The sequence below is a fragment of the Arachis ipaensis genome, chromosome B10 (assembly GCF_000816755.2).
Source record: "Arachis ipaensis cultivar K30076 chromosome B10, Araip1.1, whole genome shotgun sequence".
NCBI classification, from domain to species: domain Eukaryota; kingdom Viridiplantae; phylum Streptophyta; class Magnoliopsida; order Fabales; family Fabaceae; genus Arachis; species Arachis ipaensis.
The window spans coordinates 29,137,881-29,145,499 of NC_029794.2; the positions used below are offsets into that span (position 1 = coordinate 29,137,881).

General features: G+C 35.8%; 2 long non-coding RNA genes across 2 annotated transcripts; both read right to left on the reverse strand.

Moving 5' to 3' along the window:
• On the reverse strand, window positions 3,035-3,968 carry LOC110267416. Its single transcript, XR_002355038.1, has 3 exons — window positions 3,903-3,968; window positions 3,643-3,824; window positions 3,035-3,173 (listed from the first exon to the last, which is right to left on the reverse strand). It is a non-coding gene; the product is annotated as an uncharacterized LOC110267416 (long non-coding RNA).
• Window positions 5,641-5,974, reverse strand: LOC107620459. Its single transcript, XR_002355392.1, has 2 exons — window positions 5,936-5,974; window positions 5,641-5,782 (listed from the first exon to the last, which is right to left on the reverse strand). It is a non-coding gene; the product is annotated as an uncharacterized LOC107620459 (long non-coding RNA).

A 7,619-nucleotide genomic window follows, 5' to 3' on the forward strand; every position in this document is an offset into this window, starting at 1 on the left:
TCCATAACCAGCCAACAGTCATTATTAAATACAGCCCTTTGGCTCACGGCATACACTGCACTTCCACCATCACCCTCGGTAACTCATATAATCTTCATTAATCACAATTCATAAATAACTCTCCCCTTACTTCATCCTCAAGATACCACCCTTCCTAGCTTCCTCTCATTATTAATCATACTATAAGGATTTAGTACTAAGAGGATGAAAATGGAGGCTTAGAAGTTTGAAATTCGGTTTTAAAAACACAAAAGTCATATTTGCTGAAAACAGGGTCACGGAAGATTACAAGCTTGCCGGGAAGGTGGAACATTTAAAAACAAGGTTTTTATAAGAAAATAGGGCAGTGTGCGTACGCATAGGGTTGTGCGTGCGCACGCCCAGAAGGATTTTTAGAAAGTGTGTGTGCGCACTGCGTACACACAGAAAGCAAAATTTTCGTTGTTAAGTGCACGCACAGAACCTGCAAACGCCCCCAACAGAATGTACTTCCTAGCATGTGCGTGTGCACAGCTTGCAAAACTTCGTTGGTTGTGTCTGCGCATAGAGCGTGCTAGTGCTCCCAGCAGAAGCCATATCCCCTTGCGTGCTTGCGCACAAGAGTGTGCGTATGCACATTTTCAAAAATATACGGGGTGTGCGTGCGCACACAAACCAGAAATCACAAATTTTGCAGCATTCATAGAATTCAGATTTCAGACACTAAATTGCAACGATCATATCTTTTTATACAAAATTTGGATTTCTACAAAATTGATACCGTTTTAAAGCTCTTTAAATTATCTTTGATTTGAGATAAAATTCGTTTCATTTCACAAACTGTAGCTCAAGATATGATCCGTTGAAGTTCATCAAAAATCTATTTTTACAAAAGTTCACTAAATCCTCAACTTACCAAAATTCTCAACCAAAACCACACCAATTCAGCCTCAACCACAATCCAAATTTCCTATTCATTCCATAACACACCAATTCTCTATTTCGTCAACTTTAACTCAATAATCCAAGTTCACAATTCATAATACACCTTATCAATTTCCAATCTTTCATTTTCATCAAACCTCAAAATTAAGACTTCCAATTCCACATTGTTCAACATACAAATCAATTAACCAAATCAAGCATAATTCTCAACTTCAAATTAACATACCAATCATCATCATCACATACAATTCACATGCACCAACAATAAGAACATCATTTACACCCTCCAAAACTAATAATCACGTAATCCATATAATCCATTATAATCAATCAACAACATCTCAAATTCAATGCCTATCCTAGGACCTCTAGCCTAAGTTTTCACATTACATTATATTTTAGATACAAAAAACTGAAACCATACCTTGGCCGATTCCCCGCTCAACCCGGAACACTTCCAGTTTCACTTTTTCCTCAAGCTTTCGGGACTCAACACCTCACCAATAGAATTTCTAGCTTGAAATCTACTTCCAAGCTTCCAAAATCACCAACAAGCTTCAACCCACTTACATGTACATTGCCTAATACACATAATATGCACCCACACATATAAACTCAATATCCAGTCACAACTCAAGCGTTAGACTTAAGGTTGAGAAATCTTATCACACCCAAGGATCAAAAAGGCAAGATTAAGATTTCTCTTCAAGCTAATTGGATCCTATAACATCAAAGAGCCCCAAAATCTCAACACTTTAACCCAATAATTTCGAAATAAAAGCTGAAAAAACTGGAAGGGATTTGTGGCTTACCTCTTGAATAAAGTTGTGAGCTTTGTAGAGCTCGGCAACACGGTTGCATGACTACAAACGGTGTGGCAATCAGAGCTACGGATCAAAAGTTATCTAGGATTGAAGATTAGGTGAGGGTTTGAGTTTAGGAATTGGGGTTCTTCCCCTCCTGCTGCACCAGCAGCATGAATTGCATGAAATGGGAGAGAGAAATGGGCTGAGTTCATTTAATTAGGTGAGTGGGTGGTGCCCACGGGTCCGGTTTGACTGGTTTGGCCCGTTCGGCCCAATCTCGGGCCAAATTCTATAAAATTAGTGTCAAAATTCTCGTTATGGGCGCCGGAATTGGGTTTGGCGGCGGTTTCCAGCATCGCTGGTATAACCACCACAAAATCAAAATTTCGCGGCACACAATTAGAAAACCACCGCCAAATGAGACTGACACGATTTGCTTCATGTTTACCGGCGGTTTTCAGAACCACCGCTATTTTGGTCAATGGGTAAAAAAATTTGCAGCCGTTTTGAAACCGCCGCAAATTTATGTTTGTCTTTTTTCAACATTACATGGCCTTCAGAGGCATTGCCACCTACATCCAGAAAATTGGCCGGAGCACCCCACCATGCAATTTAATTATATCCATTGTGACCATTGCTAACCCTGCACCATTCACTGTGCAACCAATTTCTCCATCTAACCCAATATACTTTAAATCTTCCTTTGTAGCAGCCACTTGTTGAAAGAAAAAAGACACAATACATATCTAGTGATGAGAAATAGACTACATAGAAAGGACTTGACAAAAAAGTACCAATAAATATTGAGAAGACTGGCATTGCCAATACAACAAATGAAAACAAAATCGTCAATACAACAAAAGTATCTGTCTACAACTAATAATTTACATTTACATTTAAAAATCACTCATGCTAACCCAAGCAGAAGAAAAACCATACAAATTTGAAATGACATCAAAATTTGTAAATATATTGAAAAAATATGCACAAAAATGAAATATGCAGAGATGAAAAGAACATAAATTGTACAAGATTTGTTGATCACCATTTGTTCCATTTCTGCTCATATAAAGCATTTTAAGTTATTAAGTGCACGAGTGTATAATTAGCACAACAGCACTGAACTAGTGTAATAGATCACACAACAACTTCTAACAATGATTATCGCAGTCATCTAAAAATTTTAGCATAAATATCAAGTCATGTAGAACAACCTGAATATAAAATTGGAGATTTTTTTTTATCAAGAATGCCATATGTTCTCTAACGCGTCACATTGATCGAGATCGCTGAGATTTCTGTTGTGCCGTTGGGCTCTTAGCTTGATCCTTTTTGCGTTTGGCAAAATCACGGTGATATTGATGCATTACAGATGCCCACAATTTCTCTAACTCCATTTGTGTTCGTTTGAGCCGCAGTAAATATTGGAAAACTCTAAGATATCTGTTAATTGTGCCAAAATTTAGTGACCTATTGAAAAATATCATGTTTTATTAAGCCATGTAATGTCACATTATTATCGTAATACGAGAACAGGATTATTGAGTCTCACATAAATGGTCAAAATTAACAGACAAAGTCATTTGACTTTTTCAATTTTATTTTAAGAACTCATTAATCTTGACCATTTAAACTAAATAAGACCATAGTCAAGATTTATTCATAATTAATAACCAATGATCTCTCACAAGATATATCCTCTACAAAAGATGTCTTTCCTAAACTAATGGTCCCTTTAAGGTATTCAACATATCCTATATGCCTTGATAACACAGTTTGCATCTATGAGGCCATAACAATTTCTAAATTTATCATTTTAGAAGGGAATTCAATCACATCGAGTATATCTTAGCAGGACAGGAAGAGGAAAGAATCCACCATTAATATTAATATTATAGGAGTAAAACCTGACTTAGAGAGGACTTCTTGAGTAAGGAACAAATGCAAAGGCCAATCGACAGAATACTCAAGGGCAAGACCATCCCAACCATCAAGTGACATTTCTGAAGAAGCACCAGAGCTTCCATTTGCTGAAGTGTTTGCCCTTGATACATCTATAGGGAAGGTCTAACTGTGATTCCATAAGATGGCATCCTAGAAGAGGGAAAGCACATTTCATAACAACTCCAAGCTAACTTAAACAGAAGAACTAAAATGAAGGCAGAACCTTACCGCAAGGATACTTTAGAGAAATATTTGTCTTTTTCACCAATAGTTTTTAACGCAGCCTGCATTTCAAGGAATTGGAATCAGCTTTCATTGATGTAGTTAAAACATGAACAAGCTTAAATAGTTAAAGGATGAACTGCGTTAAAAAGTAAAGATCGTATGAAAAATTTAACTAACCAGCTAAAATGGCACCATAAGATCAGCTTCAGCAGTTGATTGCCAAGGTGGCAAACGCATTAGCTGGCGACTTTCCTCGAGGAAACACTAGCATAGAAAATGATGCATGTATAAAAAATGTCAGTATTTTTTTCTTAGATAACAAAATATTAGTAATTAGAAAAGGTTATTACAAAAGGCAAGGAGGACGAAAGATCCTCATACAAAAAATAAAAAATATCAATAAAAAATAAGAATCAACACAAGTCAGCAGAAAAATGTTAGTAGTATAGATAACTTTTCATACTTTATCTGGAAGAAATCTCCTTTTGCCAAAAGAAAATAGTCTTTCAGGTCCTTCAAGTGACGATTCAAGTCAGCTTGTACAACCACAAGCTGTGGACAGAGAGAACATGAATGGTGTAGAATGCAAATTCACCAAATACTAACGAACATATGAACTGATATATGATGTTAAGCACCTGCCACAGACGACTGGCTGCAATAACCTGAATAGAGTACTAATCTGGGTCTGTGAGAATCCTTCCAACAAACTTCCTGCATGTTTCTTCAAAACCAAAGGATACATAGTGTAAAGGACAAAACTATTAATGTATATGCAACTAAAACTAAAAATCATGAATATTGAACAAAGTTGTGTAAGAGATTTCATTACCTCACTTAGGGCTACGTGTCCAGCAAAATTTATTATCTCCAACAAATCGCCACTTAATGATGACCAATGCATGACCGAGTAATTGGAGATAAGGTAGACATCGTGTTTTGAAGTAGCCCATACTAAGTTTCTCAACTGAATCCCACAAAAAATGAAACAAATCATCACCCATTAGGCTTGAAAAGTAATTAATAAACTATCCAAACCTACATCAATAAAACCATATACTAAAAAAAGAAGCAACAATAGAGTGTTAAATGCAAATTGATAAATGTTTGAATCTTGATGTATATAGCAAAAAAAAAAACTTTAATCCAATTTCTATAGCATACCAGTACAGCATTCAAAGGGCTAGAGAAAACAATAATAGATTTGAAGATCATCGGTTTTCTTTCCTCAATAATGAAATACAAAATAAAATCATATAAAGAAATGCAACTGTACAAGACAAGACTGCAAACAAGTACTACAGAACCACCGAATATTATGTATATATTGAATCTATAGTAGCTTATATCTTCCACAACTGGTTAATTAGGGGCTTTCATCAAGAATTACATTCATTTTTTAACTTTTTAGCCATGTACTCTCATCAAGCAACACTACAATACTTATCAACAATATAACAAACATAATAGGAATAAAATCAAGTAGCAATAAGGTTCGAGCACCATGTGAAAAATCAAACAAACCTAAAAATGAAGGATGGTAGGTTTAACCATTCTTGTATTATAGAAAAAGTCATAGTATTTTCCACCCTTCACAGACCTTTTGCAATCTTGAGAGACAAAGAAACAAAATTTACTTCTGCATCTTTCCCTGCCCCCCATAATCCCAAAGGAAAAGGATTTGATAAAACAAAAAATATTAAAAAAAAAGAAACCTCATTTATAGCATCCCCAGAAGCAAGAATATTCTCATAATTCTTATACTGTTCAAGCCTTGTAACTCTGTAACTATCTCTTGATATGTTCAATCTATCCCACTGAATACCCTGAATGTCTTTTCCCTTCCTTGCTTGTGCAGCTGATGTATCAGTTACCTTAGTGAGCTGCAACAATCATCAAACACCTTATGAGTATGAAAACAAATACCCCCTTTTTCTCTTAAATAAACAAATTTTGAAAAAAAAAGGTTTTTATATGAACTCGATGAATAACTGAAAGGTTCAAATAAATAGAATCAGAAAAAGAAAAGGGGTTACCATCTCATACTCATCAAGAGCATCATCATGGCTGTTTTCATCCATTTCATCAAAGAAATCTTCTTCTTTTTCTATGGCATCAAAGTAGAAATCTTCCTCTTCTTCGACAACGATGAGAAGTGGATGTATGGGTGATGAGCGGATAATTTATACGCTTTTTGGCATTGTTTTTAGTATGTTTTTAGTATATTTTAATTAGTTTTTATTATATTTTTATTAGTTTTTAAATAAAAATCACTCTTCTGGACTTTACTATGTGTTTGTGTGTTTGATAAACCTCTATTTCATGGTTTATCTTGTGCTCATTTGAGTGGTTTTTATCAACTCTTCACCCACTTATTCATATTAATTGCATGGTTTTACTTTCCCTTCCTTATTATGTGATGTATGTGAAAAACATGTTTCCTATGCTTTAATATTAATTATTTTAATTACCTTTATCTCCATTCGATGTCGTGATTAGTGTGTTGAGTAGTTTCAGATCTTCTAAGGAAGGAATGACTTAAAGGATGGAAAGGAAACATACAAAAATAGAAGGAAAGCACCAAACGGAGCTTCTGAAGAAACTGGCATCCACGCAATCGCATGGACGAAGCGATCGCGTGCCAAGCACGAATCAGCAGCGACGCGACCGCATGACTGACGCGACCACGCGCCTTAAGCAGAACGCACATGACGCGGTCGCATGACTGACGCGACCGCGTGGCAAGGAAATGCTCCGAATGACGCGACCGCGTGATCCACACGGACGCGTGACAGAGGCCACGCACCAGAAATTGTAGAAAACGCTCATAGCGAATTCTGAAGCCCTTTTTGGCCCAAATCCAAGTCCAGAAGGCATAGACCAGAGGTTATGAAGTGGGGGAACGCATCCATTCAGGGGAGCTCGCCAATTTTCACTTTCCATGATTTAGATTTAGTTTGAGAGAGGTTCTCTCCTCTCTCTCTTAGGATTAGGATTATGATTTAGGACTTCTCTTAGTTTGTAAGAGTGACTCTCGATCTAGGTTTAATATTTACTTTAATGCTTTTATGCGTACTTATAAATGTTGCCAACTTGACTTATGAACCCTTTCCATATTATGATTTGAATTAATAATGATATTTGAGGTATTTCAGTTATTGATTGATTTCTCTTTAATTTGTGTTACCATTGTTTCCAATCTGAAGATATTCTATTCCAGCAATTTACTTTTTCTCTTTTTAGTCTTGGTTAAGAAATCAGTAACTCAACAGTTGTCAAACTCAGCATAATTGATAATCGTTATCTTGCTAATTGAACTGAACTTCAATAATCCCAACTTTTTCTTAGGAAATAAATAGGATTTGAATGTCAAACTAATTAGTTCCTTGACTTTCCTTTGCTTTAGTAAAGGTTAACTAAGTGGAATTTAGATTCAACTTTCATTATTGTTGAGAGAGATAACTAAGTTGGACTTCCAATTTCCCTTACCTTGCCAAAAGTTACTTTATAGTATTTATTTATTTTAATTGCCATCTACTTTACTTGTCATTTAAATCACTTGTTTCTCATCTTCTAAACCCCGATCACAACCTTTATAGCCAATAATAAGAACATACTTCCCTGCAGTTCCTTGAGAAAACGACCCAAGGTTTGAATACTCGGTTAACAATTTTTAAGGGGTTTGTTACTTGTGACACCCAAAACATTTGTATGAAAGGG